This window comes from Elephas maximus, chromosome 24 (assembly GCF_024166365.1).
Source record: "Elephas maximus indicus isolate mEleMax1 chromosome 24, mEleMax1 primary haplotype, whole genome shotgun sequence".
Classification (NCBI taxonomy): Eukaryota; Metazoa; Chordata; class Mammalia; order Proboscidea; family Elephantidae; genus Elephas; species Elephas maximus.
In genome coordinates this window covers 17,150,880-17,173,676 of record NC_064842.1, presented here as the reverse complement: position 1 = coordinate 17,173,676, position 22,797 = coordinate 17,150,880, and the positions used below count along the sequence as shown (strand labels likewise).

The 22,797-nt window shown below is 45.7% G+C and overlaps 1 pseudogene; it reads right to left on the bottom strand.

Moving 5' to 3' along the window:
- Positions 1–1,149: 1,149 nt before the first annotated feature.
- On the bottom strand, positions 1,150–1,302 carry LOC126067115 (uncharacterized; annotated as a pseudogene).
- Between the last annotated feature and the right edge of the window lie 21,495 nt (positions 1,303–22,797).

The following is a 22,797-nucleotide window of genomic DNA, read 5'->3' as shown; positions in this document are numbered from 1 at the left end:
ATTTGTGGAGCAATCCTTGGTCTGTCAGGCCTGGCTTCTAGAATGCTCCAGGGCTGCCCGGATGGAGGTGAACATTACCAACAGGAATTCTCTGAGGAGGGGCCGTGACTCATAAGCCCTTCCTCATCAAGCTGCTCCTGGAAAGGCATGTCAAGAGCGTAGTGTTGTTCACCGCTACCCAGCCACCTCCTCAAGGACTCATCCTTTTTCGTATGCTTCCAACTCTTGTCTCCAGCACTGGCAAGGACTCACCATCTCTCCCACGGTCCCAGCTTAACTTGACCTAGCCCAGCCTCACACTGTTGAAAACCAACAATTTCTCCAGCATAGGAGGGATTTCTCTCAGAATCTGGCAGCAGCGGAGGTTAGATGACCTCTTTAGAATGGGGCCTTTTTCTCAGTTGTCTGCCTGATGACATCCTGCATTGTGGCTCTGCCTCTGATATCTGTGCCTGGGGCAGCCCGAGGATTGTTGCACATTCTCCAACCTCAAATGACCCTGGAAGATGAAGCCTCTGGGTTTCTTCTCTGGCCTTCCTTGCGTGTATACCCCTTGCTCATTCCTATGGTAATAGGTGCCTTCACCAAGATAGTATACTTAATGCCAGCAGGTGACCCCCTACCGTCACGAACTAGTGCCAACCCATTTAGCTTCCAAGGATTATGGGTTATATTTTAGACCAGAGTCCCCAGGTGACGCAAATGGTTGACGTGTGTGGCTCCTAACCAAAAGGTTAGAAGTTCAAGTCCACCCAGAGGGACCTCAGAAGAAAGGCCTGGGGATCTACTTCCAAAAATCAGCCACTGAAAACCTTATGGAGCACACTTCTGCTCTGATACACGTGGGGTTGCCATGAGTTGAAATCGACTTGACGGCAACTGGCCATATCTTAGACCATCTCAGCCACCTCCTCTTTTCGCAGCAACTATCCAAGGCTTTGTACTATTGCCAACCATCTGTAGTTTGTCAAATGGAAGTTATGAATGAGAAGATAATGTTTCTTGGTTATAGGCAACAAAAACCAACTTCAGCTAATCAAACAAGAAGTTTGTTGAAGGGCTATCAGGTTTCTCACAGAGTAGACAGAAGGCTGGAGAGCCAGTATTTTTTTTTTCCCCTTCTCTCTCTCTCTCTTTTTTTTTTTTAACAGGGGAAAGCACTAAGGCAGTCCCCATTACCACAAATTATGCAGTTGAGTTCCCCACATGTGGGGAAATCTCGGGGGTCAGCACATCCACAGTGCGATGGATGAGTCTTGCCCTTCATGATCATGGTATCTCCTCTCCACTCCAGCTAAGTATGGGGATCTAGTCTTGAAATGGGACAGGAACCAAGGCCACTTCAGATATCCAGACAACGGAAACTGGTCAGCTACCTTATCTGCGAGTTACTGAGCAGGTGGATGAGCTCCAAGTGCTCATTTCTGCTGATGCCTCACTTTCTGTTTAAGATTCACTGTCATGAGTGTCTCTGGAGAGAGTCTCAAGGGAGAATCTGAGTGGCCCAGCCCAGATCATGTGCCCACCCTTGGCTATGGGGAAGAAGGCTCCTTGATTTCTGTCCTACCAAGAGGGCACACAGTGAGAGAGGGTTAACTCCATCAACAAAACTTGGAGTTTTCCAATAAAGTGGAAATGGATGCTGGGCAATTAAAAAAGCAAATGGCCACTGCATACCTATGTTGCTATAAGTCCTATCAACCACATGACTAATCAGCCCACCTCGCCACTGCTCCCTGGCACGTCTTCACCCATCCTGATCTGTAACCATGTGGCTTTGACCCAAGCTGCTTTCAGATTGGCTTCCACTGATCATGGAAGCTGGTCAGTACTGGAGAGGCTGCCCAGAATAGCCTCCAGGGTGCCCTCTGGAGGCCAATGGCAAGTATAACCTGCTGGAGGACAGGAACTCAGTAAAGTTTTAGTGAATGGAAAATTCCAACTAGCCTAAGCCCCAGGGCATGATGTTCAAGTAGGTGTCTGGCTCTATTTGCATTATATACACAGCATCCATCCACCCTGAAACCTGGGGGGAAAATACCTGGGACTTCAAGATTCTAGAGTCATCATTCCAGTGGCCTTCTGACTCTAATGGTCTCTCTCCATGCAAATCCAACCTACGGTTCCCTGGTCCCTGTGCCATTTACCCCACTGGGACATTATTAGCCTTCCCTCTCTCCACCAGTGACCCACCCTGTGGACCCAGGATGGAACAGGAGATGTTGGACTTCCAGTAACACAGTCCAGTAAGGCTCAGGGAGAGATGCCACTGCAGAATACTACCAAGCGGATTAAAGGCATCCCACTAAGTTCCCAAGGAAACCCTGGCCTGTTCCACTCACGTTATGGGGAGTTTGCTTCTATACTCACTGAACAAACCATAAAAAATTGACATGTCCACTAAAATTCACTCCACAAATATTTCTTCAGCATTTACTATATGTCAGGCACCATGCTAGGTACAGGTGATACAATGATGAATTTACAGGCGTGAGGGGTGAAGCAGACATTCATCAAATAAGTGGACACATATGCAGTTAAACTGTGATGTTTGCCACGAGAAATTTTAGAGTGGACAGCAGAAAGATCCATTTTCTGCAGCTCAGGAAAGGTTTCCCTAAAGAAGTGACTATTGAGGGGCCATATGAAGGGTGAATGGAATTAAATAGGTGGCGGGGGAGAGATAAGGAGCAGTGTTCTTAACAGAAGGGAAGCAAAGTCCTGGAAACAAGAAAGAGCTTGTTTTATCGGGAGAATTGAAAGATCTGTGTGCTGGTATACAGAGTTAGAAAGACTGGCCACCAGGTGAGATGAAGTGGCTGGTGGTGGGGGGCAGTGTTAGGGAGGAGGCAGCTGCTGGGCCACGCAGGGCCCATGGATTGTGGTAGGGAGTTTAGTCTGAATCCTAAGAGCAACCAAAAAATAATAAATGGTCTTAAGTGGGCTGCCAGGTGGTAAATGGATTGAAGAGAGCTAGGGAACATTCAGGGAGGAGGCTAGATAGAAGGGAGCTTTGGATCAGGAGAGAAGGAAGCGGGAATGGAGAGAAGTGGATGGTATGAGGGATGTTTTGGACTTGGAATTGAGAAGACTTGATAATGGATTGGAGGTGGGACAGAAGGAAAAAAAGTCTGCCGAAGAATATCCCAGGATTCTGCCTTGCACACTACTCTGTATTACGTTAAAAAAATAGGTATTTTATTGTGTTTTGGATTTAAGTTTACACAGGAAATTAGGTTCTCATTTAACAATTCCTGTGAATGTTGTTTAGTGTCATTGGTCACATTTTCCGCAATATATCAGCATTCTCATTATTTCCATTTTGGTTGTTCTGTTTCCATTAATCTAGCTTCCCTGTCCCCCTCCTCCCTCCTTGCCTTCTCATCTTTGGTCTAGGGTAAATGTTTATCATTTGGTTTCATTTAGATGATTATTGTGAGGCACACAGTACTCACAGGTGATATTATTTATTTTATGGGCCAATCTGTCATCTGCTGAAAGTTGATCTCTGGGAGTGGTTTGAGTTCCAGGTTTGAAGAGTATCTCAGGGTGATAGTTCTGGGAGTTGATCTAGTCTCTACCAGTCCAGTAAGTCTGGCCTTTGTTTTAGGAATTTGAGTTTTGTTTTACATTTTTCTCCCATTCTATCCAGGACCATCTATTGAGTCTCTGGTTAGAATGGTTGGTGGTGGTAGCCAGGCACCATCTAGTTCTTTCGTTCTCAAGGTAGGTGTTGTTGTTTGTGTAGACTATTGGTTCTGTAAGCTAGGTTCTTCTTTGAGTCTTTGGTTTCCTTCTTTCTCTTTTGCTCTGGACTAATAGTTATATCTCAGATGGCCACTTGCAAGCTTTTAAGACCCCAGACATAAAATCCTATAATGTTCTAGGATGTAGAACATTATTTTTATGGACTATATTGTGCCAAATGACCAATTTACTCCACATAGTCTCTATACATTTATCACAAAGAGTTGCCTATTATCGTCTGTCCCAAACTCTAACCTTGTCAAGGTTGGGGATGTCGTTGTACGTCTGCCACTACCACCAGCTGCCGTGGAGTCAACTCTGACTCACAGAGACCCTGTGTACATCAGAGTAGAACTGTGGTCCATACGGGTTTCCAGGGCTGCTATTTTAGAACTAGATTGCCAGGCCTTTCTTCTGAGGTGCCTCTGGATGGACTCGAACCTCCAACCTTTTGGTTGGCAGCCAAGTGCGTTAGCTGATAGCACCACCCAGGGGCTCCCTCTTACGTAGTATACATGTGTTGTTGTTAGGTGTAGTTGAGTCGGGCCCAACTTATAGCAACCCTATGTATAACAGAATGAAACATTACCCAGTCCTGTGCCATCCTCAAAATAGTAGGTATGTTTGAGCCCATTGTTGCAGCCATGTGTTAATCCATCTCATTGAGGGTCTTCCTCTTTTTTGCTGACCCTGTGCTGGACTATACGAAGAAGAACATGGCATCAGGATTGGAGGAAGACTAATTAACAAACTGTGATATGCAAATGACACAACCTTGCTTGTTGAAAGTGAAGAGGACTTGAAGTACTTACTGATGAAGATCAAAGACCAGCCTTCAGTACAGATTACACCTCAACATAAAGAAAATAAAAATCCTTACAACTGGACTAATAAACAACATCATGATAAATGGAGAAAAGATTGAAGTTGTCAAGGATTTCGTTTTACTTGGATCCACAACCAACCCCCGTGGAAGCAGCAGTCACAAAATCAGATGACGTATTGTTGTCGTCGTTAGGTGCTGCTGAGTTGGTTTTGACTCACAGTGACCCTACCTACAACAGAAGGAAACACTGCCTGGTCCTGCGCCATCCTCACCATAGTTGTTATGCTTGAGCCCCTTGTTGCAGCCACTGTGTCAATCCATCTCACTGAGGGTCTTCCTCTTTTTCGCTGACCCTCTGCTTTGCTATGCCTGATGTCCTTCTCCAGGGGTTGATCCCTCCTGATAACACGTCCAAACTAGTCTTGCCATCCTTGCTTCTCAGGGGCATTCTGGCTGTATTTCTTCGAAGAGATTTGTTCGTTTTTCTGGCATTCCATGGTATATTGAATATTCTTCACCAATACCATAATTCAAAGGCATCAATTCTTCTTCAGTCTTTCCAAGGAGGGGCTGGGGGATTCAAACTGCAAACCTTTTGGTTAGCAGCCATAGCTCTTAACCACTTTGCCACCAGGGGGTGCATAAGAAATATTTGAATGAATGACTTTTCTCTTCCAGTACCAACAATTCTGCAGTTCTCACATCTCCCGGGAGGTGGCAGCACACGAAACCCAGCCAGTCACTTTTCCCTGTGACCTGAAGCTCATTTTCCGCAGCCTGGCGACTTGGACTCCCGTTGAGAGTTTTTCCGGCAGTCCAAATTCCCAGAAAAGAACTCTTTCCCTAGCTTTTCTGAACTGCCTCAGTGAAGGGTGTGACTAAACCAGGGAACTTTTCATGTGAGGGCCAAGGTCTGAATTTACACAGTAATTTTGTGGCCAGGGCCTCTCTATTTTCGTCGGCAGTGGTTTTGCTCAGGCTTCTGTTGTCCCATTCCTTGCCTTTCACACAGCATTCAGGCGGAGAAACTCAGCGTTTCTGATAGGTCCAAGCAGGACATCTCTTATCGCCTCCTGTTGATCCAGCCTGGGTACGAAAGAATGAGAGAGTCTAAGTGAACTCTTTTCAGCTAGTAAAGGGGAAATGGGGGAAAGTCCAGGGGTCAAAAGGTGGGTTTAGAGCTAGGAAAGGGAGGTTAGAAATCAGATAAGGAGGTGAGCAAGGCCAGAGAGAGGACCAGTTCTGGAACTACCGAAGCAGGCTTAAAATGCCCCTGGATGATGTAAGTAAAAGGGCTGGGATTTACCAAGAAGTGTAAGTCACTGAGTAAAGAGTGAGGAAGATGGGGCGCTAGGGTGGCAGGAAGGAGCCCTGGTGGTACAACGGTGAAGTGCTGGGTTGCTTAACCAAAAGGTTGGCAGTTTGAACCCACCCAGCAGCTCTGTGGGAGACAGACCTGGAGACCTGCTTCAGTAAAGTTTAAACCCAAAATCAAACTCATTGCTGTTGAGTCGATCCCAACTCTTAATGACCCTATAGAACAGAGTAGATCTGGCCCGTAGAGTTTCCAAGGAGTGGCTAGTGGATTCGAATTGCCGACCTTTTGGTTAGCAGAGGAGTTCTTAACCATTGAGCCACCAGGGCTTCTCAGACAAGAAAACTTATGGGGCAGTTCTACTCTGTAACACATGGGGCGCTATGAGTCAAAATCGGCTCCACTGCATCCAACTACAACAGGGTGGCAGGGTGAGGAGAGGCATCGAAGCAGACAAAAAGTATAAAGAGTGAAGACCTGATGAGGGACAGAATTGAAGGTCACTTTATGGGGCACAACGCCAAGAGGAGCAAAAATCATAATCTAGGACTCCCTCACCTAATGCCAGGGACTGGTTACTGTAAACTGATGTGAAGGCCTGTGGCCACTATGCGACAATGTACCCAGGACTCCTTTGTTTCCCATTGTTGGGAATTCTTTGTCACGGTCAACACTATGATGAGTTTTATTCCGTAGGGTTAATTGCAAGATTCGTCAGACCCATTACCACTCTTCTCTGCTGAGTGCCCACCATCCAATCCTTGTGGCCTCTTCTTTTGTTCCTCACCCTTCCTGCTCCTTACCCCTTGCCTTGCCCTTTCTGGCTCCTTGGCAAATAGAAAGAACCAGTGGTTCTCAGTTTCAGGGACCTCAGTATTCTCCTAATCTCACAAATATCTCCTTCAACCTCTGACTGGTACCTGAAGTATCGTAAAGTCATTTCATAGCTTTATATTTTAGTATATTCATTATCTATTATATTGATATTATTTTTTATCTTTAGTCAGTTCAATTCAACAAATGTGGTGAGGGTTTACTTGGTGAATGGCCCATCCATCAAGTAGTTCAAACACACATGCTGTGGGATGCTATGCTTATTTGTCATCATTTTTTCCTTAATTTTGAACTCTGGTGCTCAGGGCTCACATGTAACTGGTCTTATATAATCATTTTATAATTTAGTACCCTGACCAGGACTGCCTGCTATCATCTCTCCTCTCAGTCCGTTGGTAAACATGACCCAGCCTTCTCTCTGGCTACCCCTTGGTTGTACTTCATGTGCTCCAGCCGCCCTGAGTGACCTGTAGTTCTCTGAATGCATCATTCTATATCACACACCTGCATCTTTCCTTGTTACCTTCACTGCCTGAGATACTCCTTGACCTGTTTTCATCTGGCCAATTCCTAGCCGTTTATTAGGATTTAGGGTAGTTGTCATCTCCTCCAGGAAACCTTCTCTGACTACGCTGTGCTAGCCACTGGGAATCCAAAGAGAAATAAGTCACAGTCCAGAACCTAAAAATGCCCACAGTCCAGGGGCGAGGATGGCGTGGTATGTAATAAGTGCAATGATGGAGGTATGCCCGGGGTGCTGTGGGAATGCTGAGGATAATCACCCAGCTCAGATCGAGGGCGAAGGGACCCAGAGGAGGTGACGCTTCAGCAGAGGTCGACAGGAGAGGGAGTTGGGGAGGGAAAGGATGTTCCCGACCAAGAACGGCACGTGCAAGGACACCCTGGTGAAAGCAGTTATAACACATTTGGGCATCTGCTAGTTTATAAGGAGCTCAAAAGAGAAAGCAGGACGTGATAAGAAGGAAGGCGTGGGCCATAAGCAGGGACCTCAGTCATAAAGGGTCAATCATTCTAAGGACTTTGGGCTTTCTCCTGAAGGTGTTGGGAAGCCCCCAAAGGATTTTTTTTTTTTATGGCTGATTTTTTTTTTAATTAATTTTTATTAAGCTTCAAGTGAACATTTACCATTCCAATCAGTCTGTCACATGTAGGTTTACATACATCTTACTCCCTTCTCCCACTTGCTCTCCCCCTATTGAGTCAGCCCTTTCAGTCTCTCGTTTCGTGCCAATTTTGCCATCTTCCCTCTCTCTCTATCTTCCCATCCCCCCTCCAGTCAAGAGTTGCCTACACACTCTCCCCTCAAAGGATTTTAAACAGGGGAAGATAGGATCAAATCTGCATTTCAAAGAGAGAACTCTGGTTATGCAGTGGGAAGAATAAGTAAGAGGGAGCAAGGCAAGTGGCAGGGACTCTCATGGCTGTTCGGATGTGAGATGAGCCTGGCCTGAGCTCAGTGGTCGTGGTGGGACAAGGTGGGGAGAGTGGACAGGTCCAGGAGATACTGAAGAGCTAGATTTGCTAGCATTGGCAAAAAAGCCACCCAGGTTTCTGGCTTTGGCTCTCGGAGAAATGGTGGTGGCGTTTGGCAAGATGGGGAACACCAAGGGGATCGGGGTTTAGGGGAAGTATTAGTTTTGAGCAAGTTGAGTTCAAGGTTCTCTAGGATATTCAGATGAAGATGTCTAGTCGGCAGTTGGCTATTCCAGTCTAGGGTTCATAAAAGCCGTTTGAGCCACAGATAGAGATTTGGAAATCATTAGAATATCTGGATGGTAACTGAAGCCGCCATCTCACCTAGAGGGAGGACAGAGGGGAAACTGTCAGTTGCAGAGTTGGCAGAAAAAAAGGAAGACACAAAGGTGCCTGAGAAGCAGCAGCCAGAAACAGAAGGAAAAACAGGAAGGAGTGCTATCATCTATGTGGAGGGAGGAGAGCATGTCTCAGGGTCAGAAGCTGCACAGTGAGGAGGACTAAAAAGAATCCTGTATTTAGCAACAAAGAGAGTGTTGTGCCCTAGGTGAAGGCAGCTTCGGGGGAGAGGTGCGGGAGAATGCAGATTGCAGTGGGGTGAGGAGTGCGTGGGCTGAGGAAGTAGAGAGAACACTGCAAAGTCTTAGGAACTTGGCTATGGAGGGAGGAGGAGAGAAGATGGCGGCGGAGACAGATAAAGCCAACTATCATAATTTGATGATAAGATCATTGGTGTTGCAACTTGCTCTAATTACATGCTCACTCAGCATCCTTCTGTATATATCCTAATTCCAGTTCCCATATGAACATCTGGTCTACCTAACAGAGTCATTCTGGCTTTAGAAATTGGCACTCTATTTGATACACCATCCTCTCAAGAACTTGGGTAGCTCAAGGAAGCTTGCTGGACTCTAAACAACTCTGGTGAGATCAGGTTTTTGAAAGGGCAAAGTTCAAAACACTGAACTGGTGGGCATGCTGTATCTTCCCCATGTTTTTCCCAAGCTGTCCTCTCTGCCTGAAATGCCATCCCTCTGACACACACAACTTGGTTAATCCTCACACATCCTTTGAGACCCTGTTTAGGCTTCACTCCAGAAAGCTTTCCCTGACCCTCTCCTCTGCCCCCAGGCCGGGTTGCATGGCCCTCCTCTGCACAACTTCCGTGGGGATACCATGCTCTCTCCCCAAAGGACACTTGCCCCGTTGTATTGTGGATATTTGCTTGTGTGCCTGTTTCCCCACTGAACTGTGAACTCCCGGAGAACTTCTTGACTTTGTAGCCCCTGCTGCCAGCATATTGTAGGTGCTCAGCAAGTGTATATAGAACTGATGGGTGAATGGCAAAGAAACATCAGGCTGAAATGGCCTAATGCATAAAAAGACAGGAAACCCACTCTTTAGAAAGCAGTATTTATTATTGCCTGTTTGCTGGGCACACACCAAGATGATGGGTAATACAGAAAGATATGGACCCTATCCTTAAGGAGCATTTACATGGGAGCTCTTTTATCACATCTTTCATGTTTGAAAGAGGGATGGTAGTTATATTTGGCCTCTGTGCTCTCAAAATTATTTGTTCATACTTGACGCTGGCACATTTTGCACAATAAGTCTTTGCTGCATAGATGAATGAGCCTTTATTATAGAACAAATAATCTGATTTTCTAGTTTTTATGTGTGATTTTCTCCTCTAGATTGTAAGCTCTTGGAAGTCAGGGACTCATGTTTGTTCACAAAACCTAGCATAGAGCTTTGCACATAGTAGGTGTTGAAAAAATGTTCATTAGCTGAAAGAATGAATCTCTAATTGAGATGAAAGCAGTGCACACACGTACACAAACATGTATTCTACGCTCTCTTCCTCCGCTTTTTTTTCCCACCATGATTTTTTTCCCATAGGAAAACAGGTGAAAACCCCATTTCTTGTAATTGGATTTTAATGGGCCTGAATGCTTCTGCAGGCATCCCCAGCAGTTTGCCCTGGCAACTGTAAGCAGGCTTCCACTGCAGGGAAAGAGGTTCTATAAGGATCCAGGAGGAAGCACAGCCACTGGGGGAGGGGTGTGCCTGGTTCTCCTAACGCCGGAGACTGTGATGGCCACCGTGGCACGTAGGCTTTCTCTGGGAGGTAGGGCTCCGGTTAATTGAGATCTGCCCGCATGGAGAGATGTGTGGTTATGACACAACTGTACACCCGGGGGAGGAGGGGGGGAAGAAGGTTAGCTAAGTCCACCCAGCTGAGCTGCATGCCTAACTTTATCAGATTCTCCAATGAGTATATTAGATTCACCAATAGGCACACAAAAGGGAGGCACCCAGGTGGTGTCCAGTCTAGATTTCCCCTCCTCTGACCCTTTTGCATAGCAAAAGGAACTGCTCTACCCCCTTCCTTTTTTTTTTTTAAATAATATTTTATTGTGTTTTCGGTGGAAGTTTACACAGCAAGTTATGTTCCCGTTTGACAATTTCTACATAAGTTGTTCAGTGACATCATTTACATTTTTCACAGTGTGTCCGCATTCACATTAATCCTGCCCTGGTTGTTCCGTTTCTAGTACTGTGGTTTCCCTCCCCCCCTCCTGCCCCCCCCCCTCCATCTTCTCATCTTTGCTTTAGAGTAAATGTTGACATTTTGGTCTCAGATACATGGTTTTTTAATGGAGCCCCATACTCGAGGGTAATATCCTTTATTTTGTGTGCCAATCTGTTATTTCTCTGAAAGGTGCCCTCAGGGGATAGTTTTGATTTAAGGCTCAGAGTATCTCAAGACAGTAGTCTCAGCGAGTTCTCCAGCCTCAACCGGTTCAGTAAGTCTGGACTTTCTAAGAATTTGAGTCGTGCATTTTGATGAAAGTTTCCACAGAAGAATCCTGGTCAAAAGGGGGAGAATGCAGAACAGTATTTCAGATTTTCATGGACTGTAGACTTCCTGGAGCCATGAAAGTTGGACGAACCACTGAAACTATTGCCCTGAGATAATCTTTAAACCTTAAACCAAAAATATCCCCTGAAATCTTCTTAAAATGAAACAATAGTTGAGCTTAACTAGTAAAAAATGCCTGCCTTGAGCATTATGCCCTTTTAAGAACTATCTATGTGGGATCAAATTGATAACAGCAACTGGAAAGATTAGATAGGTACCTTAGGGAGCAGTGAGTTTATGTTAACAAGGGAGGACCAACTCAGAACAGGAGCGTGAAAATGGTTGCACAACTTGAAGAATGTAATCAGTGTCACTAAATGGTACATGTAGAAGCTGTTGAATTGGTGTATGTTTTGCTGTGTATATTCTCAACAACAGCAAAATAAATGGAATTATACTTAAAAAAAAAAAAAAGAATTTGAGTTCTGTTCCACATTTTTCTTGCGTTCTCTCAGGGTCCATCTCTTGTGTCCCTGATCTGAACAGTCAATAGTGGAAGCTGGGCACCATCTAGCTCTGGTCTCAGGGTAGATGAGGCTGTGGCTTGTGTAGGCTATTAGCCCTGTAGGCTAGTTTTTTTCTCCGAGGTTTTGGTTTCTCTCTCTCTCTCTCTTTTTTTTTGGTCCATTTTTGGTTCCCATTTTTGTCCCGCCTGCAGGGGAGATGAGTTTGTCTAAGCAAGGATGAGGTTCTCTGGCAGGGTTCAGAGGAAAGGGTGAATATTTTCTTTAGTGATGGAATGAGCATATCAAAGAACAGAAGGCAGGTCCTCAGTGCCATGGGTGATATAATTTTGAATGTTGCTATGGAGTCCCTGGGTAGTGCAAAAGGTTAACATGCTTGGCTGCTAACTGAAAGGGTGGAGGTTTGAGGCCATCCAGATCAACAGGAAGAATGTCCTCGTGATCTAATTCCATAAAATTGGCCTTTGAAAACCCTATGACAGCATGGGGCCACCATGAGTCAGAGTCCACTTGATGACACCTGCAAAACTGGCTGTATCAGAGCAAAGATGACAACTCCTTCTGCCTGTTCTTTGGCCAGCTCAGCACCACGTGTCTTGACACTCTTTGGCCCTTCAGCCTTGACACCTTCCTTTTCCCAGCCTGGGAACGAGCACCCTAGTGGCTCATGAACCTTACTTCACCACATGATTTTACTGCCTCCCTGCACCAATGGGTAACCCCAAGTTGGCAGCTGGAGGTCAGCCATTGAGGAGAGTGCCCTTGAAGATGGTTCTCTGTCCTAGGTCTTCTAACATTTGACTGCAACTCCATAAACAGTGGTGGGAAAGGCTTAAACTTTAAGGATCTATAGCTTGATTTTTCTTGGACTGGCCTAATTGCTTTCCTACTGTCTTTCGGGGGTGGTACAAAAGCATGTTGTGTTTATTCCCAGAGAAAAGAGCTGGCTTCCTCTTCAGCGATTTTTCTGCTCTTCATTATTTGTAAATTCCAACTCCTCAGCCTCCAGCAAGGCAAATTTACAAGTTACTATTAGTAGCTATGTGGAAACCTCATATTCGAAATGTTTTCTGATAAGAGAATGAGGACATTCTTTGTTAAAAAATATTTCAGCAATACGGAGATTGTTTCTCTTTATTCTAGCTGCTCTCCTCTTTGTTCTCCTACCCCCCTCCCCAGTTCACGGCTGCACACAGTCATTTCACAGCTTTCAACGGTTGCTTTTTCATCTGACACAATGTTAACAGTTAGTAATTTCAGGCGGTGGGAAAATGGGTTTTAGTGACAGTATCATTCATACTTTTCTGTAACTCTTACATTTATCAGGGAAAAAAACCTTAAAATAAGTAGCTTTTGGTCCTCTTTCCTGTGGGTGTGTTGGTGGCTCTGCTCTATCTCAGTTCCCTGGTCCTTCCCGCTGTTAGAGGGCCACATTGTTTCCTTTGTGTACAGGAGAGAGATCACAGTGTTCCAGGTCAGTGTTTCTCCCACCTAACAACCGAGCCTTGCCAACCATTCTTGCTGGACTAGGAAGTGAACCACTGATCCTAAAGATTAAAAAAGAAAATGAGATGTAGGGTCCCCAGGGGCCTCTCTGCTTCACTGTGAATTACTCACTCTGCTACAATGGTGTTGGTCCAGTCCCTGGAGAGATCAACAACCAGACCCAGGGGGTGGGCAAAACCAACCACTTGAGTCGATTCTGACTCATGGTGACCCTATGTGTGTCAGAGTAGAACTGTGCTTCATAGGGTTTTCAATGGCTGATCTTTCGGAAGCATTTCGCTAGACCTTTCTTATGAAGTACCTCTGGGTGGACTTGAACCTTCAACCTTTCGTTCAGCAGCTGAGCATGTTAACCATTTGGACCCCTCAGGGACTCCATGAGGTGGACAGATCTGAATAAAGCCACTGGGGTGGTCTGGACCAAGCTGGGGAAGCTGAGTGCACAGGATGTAAGTGTGGATTCCAGAGCTTCACATTTTATCTAGACTTGGTTGCGCTTTCATTGGCCATCTGCTAACCAACAAACCCTGCATGCTTCTTCAGCATCTTCATTTAGAAAAGTGATTCTCAGACTTAAATGTGCATCAGAATCACCCACAGAACTTGTTAAAATACAGATTTCTGCACCCCCACCCCCCAGAGCTTCTGACTCAGTAGGATGAGGGGGAGACCTGAGAATTGGCATTTCTATCAAGTTCCAAGCTGAAGCTGCTGCTACTGGCTGGGGACAACACTTTGAGACCCCCTGATTTTGAAGCTATGATGGGTGATTTTATCTTACCTGTGTGCTACGATGAAAATAAAGCTCAGGAGAAGAGAGAAGTGGTAGTTTTTGCATAGTCCTGTGCTTTTAAGGATACTTATAATTTAGTAGCAGTTAATGTGCTCAGCTGCTAAACAGAAAGTTGGAGGTTCGAGTTCACCCAGAGGTCCCTCAGAAGAAAGGCCTGGCGATCTACTTCTGAAAAATCAGCCAGAAAACCCTGTGGAGCACAGTTCCACTCTGACACACATGGGGTCACCATGAGTTGGAGAATCAATGTCAACCGATATATCTTAGTGGCATACCATTTCCATTACTCTGAGCTCCAAAGGAAACCCTGGTGTCACAGTGGTTAAGCGCTACAGCTGCTAACCAAAAGGTCAGCAGGTTGAATCCATCAAGCACTCCTTGGAAACCCTATCGGGCAGTTCTATTCTGTCCTATAGCGTCACTATGAGTCAAAAGCGCTCCAAAAGTCAGAGGGGAGGTTTGGGGGAGTGACACATCAATGTGAATCCCTATTCAGAAGGTACATTCTCTGGTCTTATGGTGACTCCTGCCCACGCCCCAGAATGGAAGTCAACCTGAAATTTGCATTTCTAGATTGTAGGTTTACTAATGGTGTTTCTCAAAGTTTCATAGTCTGACTGGTATTGAAAGCCTTGTATCCTAATCCTACCCTGTCATTCTGCTTGCTGTTCCCATGGCAATTTATCACCCAGAAGCTGGTGGAGTATGTGGCGGTCATCTGTCTATGCCAGCCTCCTAGCCCAGTGGAGGCCCTCCTTGGGGAGTTCTGCAGCAAGCCTCGATGTACTGCAGACCAACTACCTGCGTCCCAGGAGTTCCCAGAGTTCTGGCTGTCTGCAGATGAGGTTTAAAGTTGGAGTTATTGGTGACACTAATACAACTGCTGAAGAAGTGTAAAATCCCTGATACGTGTGTCCTGCGTGTTTGGAGAAAGGGGAGAGTGTGGGAGTGAGGAAGGGCATTCTTTATTTTCATCGCTCAGTAAACTTCCCCAAACAAGCCCCACTTCCAACATTTAGCACTGGGAGGAAAATCCCCAAATAAATTATGGAAATCTGAAATCTTGGTCAGCAGGAGCAGAGGGCAAGAGGTTGATTATCTGCTATCTTTTATATAGCAATAAAATTTAATTTTTGCCTTGGGAATTTATTTTTAGAGCAGTGAATGGTTTCTATGTAGAATTATGGTTTAATTTTTTATCCTCCTCTCTGTAAATGATAATTCATTACACGTACTGTCTTGTACGGATGTTTCTGTTGTTATTAAATTTTCATCTTTGGGGAAGTTTAAACACTATCAACTTTAAGCCTTATATTGTATACTTTGGGAGTGTTTTAGAAGTATTTCTGTTCTCCCTGATGCTTACAAAAAAACGCACCTTGTTTTTTCCCAGTAGTCTAATTACAGTCCAATTTCTTTCTCTCTACATTTAGTAGGTACCAGAGATCTTAGATCTGAAACTAGTTTTTTCTTTATGAACTATGGGGACCATTCAGTGAGCTATCTGGAGAGAAAGCATGATGCATTATAAATATTTGCTATGAAAAAAAATTGTAAGGGTAGTCAGTGGTCCCTGAACTAGGTTACGATTGTGTTTTAATGCACCTCACCATTAGATGGTAGTATAGTAATAAAAAAAAATAATAGACATAACAATTTGGGGCAGAGGCAAGTCTCCTCACCCATTTTACATAAGCTCAGAGAGGCCTACTAGAACCCTCAGGTCCTTGTCAGCCCCAACAGGCTAGATTTGGGCCTGGGGCCCTTGCCCTAAGACTTCATGGGAAATCAGACTGAGGACCAATGCTGTAAACAGAACTTACTTTTGGTTCCAGGTGCCTGGTTACCTCCAAATAAATAAATACCCAAACCAGTTGCCATCAAGTCCATTTTGACTCGTGGCAACCCCATGAGTTGCAGAGCAGACCTGTGCGCTATAAGGTTTTCAAGGCTGTGATCTGTTGGAAGCAGATCACCAGGCCTTTCTTCCAAGGCACCAAGGGGTGTGTTCAAATCACCAACCTTTCAGTTAGTAGCTAAGCGGTTAACCGTTTGCACCACCCAGGGATTCCCTGGTTACCTCCAGACCTGAGAGAATTATTATGGAGGCTTACGAAGGTTTGCATGGGCATTGGGGTGTTGTTCTGAGACTCCTTAGCATAGCTTTTGGCTTCACTATTTTCTAAATTTAAATGTTAAAATATATAATTTATCCCCCATTCCAAACAAATCCATTTCCTCAAATCAGTATTTAATTTCTCTTCCCCAACCCCCCAATGCCTATACTTTCCTAAGTTGATATTTAAAAAAAACAACCATGACTAGTGTTTGGCTACTTCTCTATAATTTGTGACCTGGGGGAGAAAGTAATCACTCTTCTCAGGTCCTGACCCTCCTCAGTTTTAAGAGCCTGCTGCCCTTCTGCATTGGTGTCTTCCTATTTTCTGCAGTGACCCATACAGTGTCACAATTAGGGATTCTGGGCCCGATGAGGACAAAAGAAAACCAGGTCAAGGGGAATTTCACCGAAACTTAAACATTTGTAAGAACAGAAAGTTTAGCTTAATTTCTAACATAATTGAAAGACTGTAACAGTATCAGAAAGCTAACGGGGCTCTGCTCGGCTGGTAGAAACAGAAAGGAATCCACTTAGACCTAGTTTTCAGTAAAGATAATAAGTCTAGAGTTATTTAGATGTACAAAGATGAAAACTAATGTGGAAAAATAGAGAAAACAGAGTGAATTTGATTTGCAGAAGCTTTCCTGCCTTAGGAATGAAGGTGATAGATTCTCAACTGGGCCTCCTGGGTGGTAGGTGGATTTGCTGGGGCAATTCACTCCATCCACTTGGGGCTCTATTTCCTCACCCCCAGCACAGTTACTGCTCCTTGAGGGGCTTAGTACAGCCACCACTCATTGAGTTATTGCCACAGGCTGTTGCATTGTTTTTGGCCCCTGTTCCCCAATCTCTTCAGGAGCCATAATTGCCACAGCCAGGACTGGTTCTTCCCACCCTGAGCCTGGGGCACACACCAACCTTGGCCTCTTCCTCTGAGTCTGGCTCCCTGTGGGGAGGATGCCAGGCCATACGAGCAAAAACGTACACTGCGCACGTGCTCGGGTGAGACAGCAAGTGTTCTCCAGGCCTTGCTAGCCCCTAGGAAGGCTTCCACCAACCTGAGTGACTATGGAAGATCCCCTCCCCTCCCCTACTTCTTCCTGGTATAGCGGCTCTCGCCATCCATGATTCTGCTACATTCAGGGGCAGAAGGCTGACCACAACCACGGGGCCATGGAGGTCACACTGCTTGTGGGGCTGGACAGCCTCACGGCTCCGCTGGAGTCACCTCCCCTGCTTCTGGGCCCTGGGAAAGTCCTACGAGTGCTGAGATTTCTCCAAGCCTGAAAACAGGGCAGCCCTGATTCTGTAGGCCACTCTGTAGCCATCCCAGCCATGTTCTCACTCTGAGGGATACAGACCCACTCCTCCCCACATCTGTTAATAAATTACTTTTTCTAGAAAATAGGTGCTTCTTCAGGCCCTGACTACTCTGCTGTCCTTCTCTTTGGCACGCCCTTGCTGGCTACTTCTGGGATTTTCCTAAGTGAAGTGAAGGTATCACTCTTCTGCCTTCTCCATCATGGCTCTAACTGGGAGCCTCATCTTCCAGCCATGCCACGCGAAAGCTCCAGATATAGAAATATATAACAGCAAGATTTATTGCGTTTATAGTTGCCTGCAGTGGTATGCTGGTAATATTTAATAACCAGCTTTGGGGGGTGGCATGGGGAGGAGGAGGAAGCCCTGACTTGTAGTGCTTGCTGATCACCAAGGCCAATTTCAAGCTACCAACATGGCATTACTGAACCGATGAACTGGAAAAATATATACCTGAATGGCCTTCATGGGCAGATACAAGTGGGCTCCAGCACACCACTGATGGTGTGAACTTCTCATTTGATTTTTTCCAGATCTCGTTGATACCTTTGTGAGATGAGAAGGGCAGATATTATTTCCATTTTAGAGAGGGTGACTCTTGTGAGTCTCAAACAGGTGGTTGGTTGAATAGTATATTCATTTGAGGCATGTCTGTTGTAACAGACTATAGTCAGACTTTCAAAGAATATATCATAAAACTGGTTTACAACGTGTAAAAAAATTCCTCATCTATGAAGGGATATAGATAGATCAAGAAAATGGAGAGAGGGCTATTGATGAGGAAAGTAATTTAAAGATTGGGGCTGCCCTCCCCAAGAGGGGTGGGGTTGAGGGGGTACATGTCCTTCACATCAAGTCTTGCAGGAAAAGACTTTCTTCTACAGAACCACTCTGAGCCCTGCGTTTGGGAAACTCCTAAGAAAGCTACAGCAGCCTCTGGCAGTTGGGCTAGGAGAAGAGAGAGAAAATAGGGCTTCTTTAGGAAAGGACTGCACTCCCATAGAGATCAGGGATCAAAGAATATGCCACTGGCAAAGACAGCAGGCCTGGACACTTTTCTAAATTTGATCCAAGAGCTGGCCTGGGAGGGTGAGGGGATAAGACTAAAAAGGGAGTCTCTGTGCGGGGAGCAGTCAGCAGAAGGTGGATCCCATCAGTGTGGGTAAAACCCATTGCCATGGAGTCGATTCCAACTCATAGCGACCCTATAGGACAGAGTAGAACTGCCCCATAGGGTTTCTGAGGAATGGCTGGTGGATTCGAACTGCAGACTTTCTGGTTAACAGCCAAGCTCTTAACCACCGCACCACCAGGGCTCCTCAGAGTGCATTAAAGAGACTAAAAACAAAAACAACAAAAACAATGAGGATAGAGAGTCCATTTAACCATCTGGTAGGTCCAGAGAGAGCCAAATAAGAACTGTGCTGTCTTCTGACCTCTGCTCCTTCCTTTCCGCCATGCACAGGAAGTACTGTGAAGCCTCACCTTTGAGTGAATATTAAAACCAGTTGCTCATGGCGACCCTATGTGTGTCATCGTAGAACTGTGCTCCATAGGGCTGATTTTTCGGAAGTAGATCTTCAGGCCTTTCTTCCGACATGACTCTGGGTGGACTTGAACCACCAACCTTTAGGTTAGTAGCTGAGTGCATTAACTATTTGCACCACAAAGGACTCTTGTGTGTCAACATTCCGGATACTGGGCCCAGACATTTAATTGCTAAAATAAGACTGTTTTGTGACTTAAGCACCCATAGTACAATCTACTTCCTCAGAATGAGCAGAAAAATTCTGGAGTCCACAGAGTTTTTATTTAACGGCAGGAAAGAACTTTCCTTACAGAATACATTTTCAAGGAGCAGTGAGTGAAAAAAATAAAGTCGCATTTTGATTACATCCCACAGTGGTGCTTGTCCACCGTGTGAATTTGGTGGACTGACAACGCCCAGGCCTCCCAAGACCAGCATTATCTGCAGTGTTCCTTGCAGCTCTGAGGTAGCAGAGCCATCTGGGAGGAAGGTGCCAACCCAACCTGACTCCATGGAGAGGGTGCTTCAACTGACTTCTGAATTGTGGTAAAGGCTGAATTTTAAAATGCATCTTTTAATAAGATGATACATTGGCAGACAGAGCTATTGCCTGAGTCAAAATTCAGTGGGACAGATTCCCACTGCATTTGTAGTCTGTGAAATATCTCCCAGCCCCTCCCATGACTCACAAAAGATGGGAATTTTTTCCCTCAGAGTCTCCTTGAGAAGCCAACACTAAAATCGACCACATTAACAAATTTTCATCCTGGAATCTTTCAGAAGGAGTCAGAATACATTATAGCTGTTCGCAGGCAGATACCGGTTCCAGTTCGGAGAATTTGACCTCAGTGATAAGTGTCCGGCTCCTTAGGAAAAGAAGAGTCTTGGTAAAAGCTGTCAATGGAAAACTGAATTAACTTACAGCATCCTTGTACATTCTGTCAGGTTCTTTACACTTTCAGAAATCTTTGATTCTGTGCCACATTCTTGTCCCTGTTCAGGCGCTGGGTTGTTTGCACTGTGTGTGTGTGTGTGTGGCTGTTCTGTGAGCCGCTGAGGGCTGCAGCTGGTGTTGATGGCGCAGAAGTGCTGAGTCACTGGCTGTTCAGTGACCCTTACATCACGTTCCATTGTCCTTTCTTCCTTTCTAGGGTTTTGAGGGCTCTTTCAGTGTTGTTTTGTTTTTGCCTCGGGCCGATCCCCATCAGGAAGTCAGGGTGTAAAAACTCAGAGGCTGCTAGGTCTCCTGAACCAAGACAGCCATAGGCACAGTGTGGACGGATAACACCCACTAACACGGATGTGAGCTCGCCCAGGAGCCGCCTGGCCTGTCCTTGTCAGCCGCCAGGGCTGGAGCGGAGGGGATGGCAGGAGGGGCTGGGCCAGCCCGTGGGGCCAGGGGCACCAGGGTGGGCTCTGGCTTGCATCTTTCTGCAGCTCTTCCTGCTGTGCTCGTTTCAACTGGAGCTGATGGATTTGACAATCTCTTTACACGTTCTGAATCCAATGTTCTTAATACTCCATTTTCTGCACAAGTGTGACATAAATTCCTGGAGAGCTAGCTTCTGGAGAGGGCTATACAAATTTGTTTAAATGACTATTTCAACCCAACAGTCTTGTCACCTTATTTAACTATTTTTTTTAATTATAAAAATACCTATTTATTATGGAAAAATTGCAAGAAAAATATAAAGGATGAAATAAAAATTATTCATAAATCTATCACCCAGGGATGATCACTGTTAACATTTTGATGTATTCTAATATTTTTTCTATATATCGATAGGTATGCACATACATTTTACATAGTTGGGCTCCTGTTGTACCCATTATTTAAAATGAAAACTATGCTGTGAATACACTCATGTCATTAAACCATATCCTAGAAGTGCTACAAATTAGTGCAGTATGAGCCAAGAGATATGGCTATATCTTGAGTTATTTTATTTGCTGTCACTTCATTTCTGTTTCCAGGACATTTCTCTTGCCAAGATAGCCTCACCCACAGGTTCCCTCCCCCTACCTCCAGCAAGGTGCTTGTTTTCTCAGATAACCACCCTCCACCATCTCTGCTTTTCTTGCCTTTGGAGAACCCTTAAGGTGCATCTGTCTGGGCCAGTGCTTCTCAAACTTGAGGACATCAGAATCACCTGGAAAGCTTGTTAAAAGGGATAACTGGGATTCACCCCCAGAGTTTCTGACTCAGTAGGTCTGGGGTGGGTGGGGCAAGTTGCCAGTGTTGATTCTCTGCTGAGAACCACTGATGTGGGAAATGGATGAACCATTTGATTACTCCTAGCTCTCTCCCAAAGAAGCCCTGGTGGCACAATGGTTAACTCAGCTCAGTTGCTAACCAACAAGTGGGGGTTCAAACCCACCCAGCTGCTCTGCAGGACAAAGACCTGGCCATCTGCTCCCATAAAGATTACAGCCTAGAAAACCCCATGGGGGAAGTTCTACTCTGCCACATGGAGTGGTTATGAGTCGAAATCAACTTCACCTAACTAGAGCTCTCTCCCAACGTTGCACAGCTCTTTGGCCTTTTTTCTTAGAGCATTTACTTTTCTCCAAAGCCCTTGCTTTTCGCCACTACATATGCTGTCTTCTTGTGGTGTCACCCATACACACAGAAGACAGAAATATTTTCATAATGAAGGATTGGAACCCAAAGAGATTGAGGAGGCCTCTGGTGGCACAACAGTTAAGAGCTCAGCTGCTAACCAAAAAAGTCAGCACTTTGAATCCACAAGGCACTCCTTGGAAACCCTATGGGGCAGTTCTTTGTCCTATAGGGTCTCTGTGAGTTGGAATCGACTCAACAGCAGCGGGTTTTTCTAGTACCCCCAAGAGTGACGCAAGGGCCGTTTATCCTGCGCTGTCACCACACCACATTCTCTTAAAGAGCTGGCTTAAAAGGAAATGCACAGATGCCCAGACTATTTGTTAAAGGAAATGACACATTATCCTCTTCCCAACATCTGGCGATTCCTGAAAACAGTCAAGCCCTGATAGTACCATTGGCTCAATGTGTTAGCCTGTGACTTCTTTCCCAAGGGAGGTGGGGGCGAACCAAGGAGGACAGACTCTATTTTTGGTGTCAGCCCAGGGGGACGCCTTGAGGAGGGGGCAAAGGGTCACCACACTGCTGTGCTGCTCTGTGAGCAGGAACGAATACTTCCTTCCTACCCAGCCCCAAGCAACAGCCTGTTTCTGAAGTTTCAGTCTTCTGTGGAGAGCTGAAGAGATTTTAAAATGTGTCATGACGGAACACCAGGCCAGAGGGACTGATTAATGGGGAGAGGGGATTTGGCAGAACACTGGGTGCTGAGGTTGTAGCAAGGCAAGGCCAGCCGTGTCAGGACAGAGGGAACATCGCAACCTGCAGTGGTGGCTCAGAGGGACTCCGTAGCATCTGGCTGCCCTTTGGCTGGGAAATGCACATATTCTTTCAGCTCTGAAGTATACCATCGGAGCAAGAGGCAACAGGGAAAAAGAATAGGAGAGGTGTGAGTGGGGTGCCAATAGTGGGGTGCCAGCTTGCCCAGGTTAATTGGCTTTGCAACTGTGAGGGGCTTCAAAGGTCTGAAACCCCACCTGGACATCCGAGGGTGGGTGTCTGGACTGACCCCTCTCCTGCTGGGGCATCTAGACCAATGGAGCAACCTTAAGTAGAGGTTGTAGAGAAGGAAGCCTTGTTCTCCTTAAGTTAGCAGAGGGCCTCCTGGCCTGGGGAGTGGGTGGAGAGGGTGGGAAGGGCACCTCTGCCTCCGGATCGAAGGGCATTTGTTGTGGCGGGTCTTTGTTTTGTTCCAGCCAGGGCACTCTGGTGAAGGCATCCTGGGAATTCGGCCTGCAAACAGAAAGGGCATTTCCTTGTGTGGGTTTCCTGTTTAGGTCTGTGCAGAGACCCAAAGGGTTGCTGGGT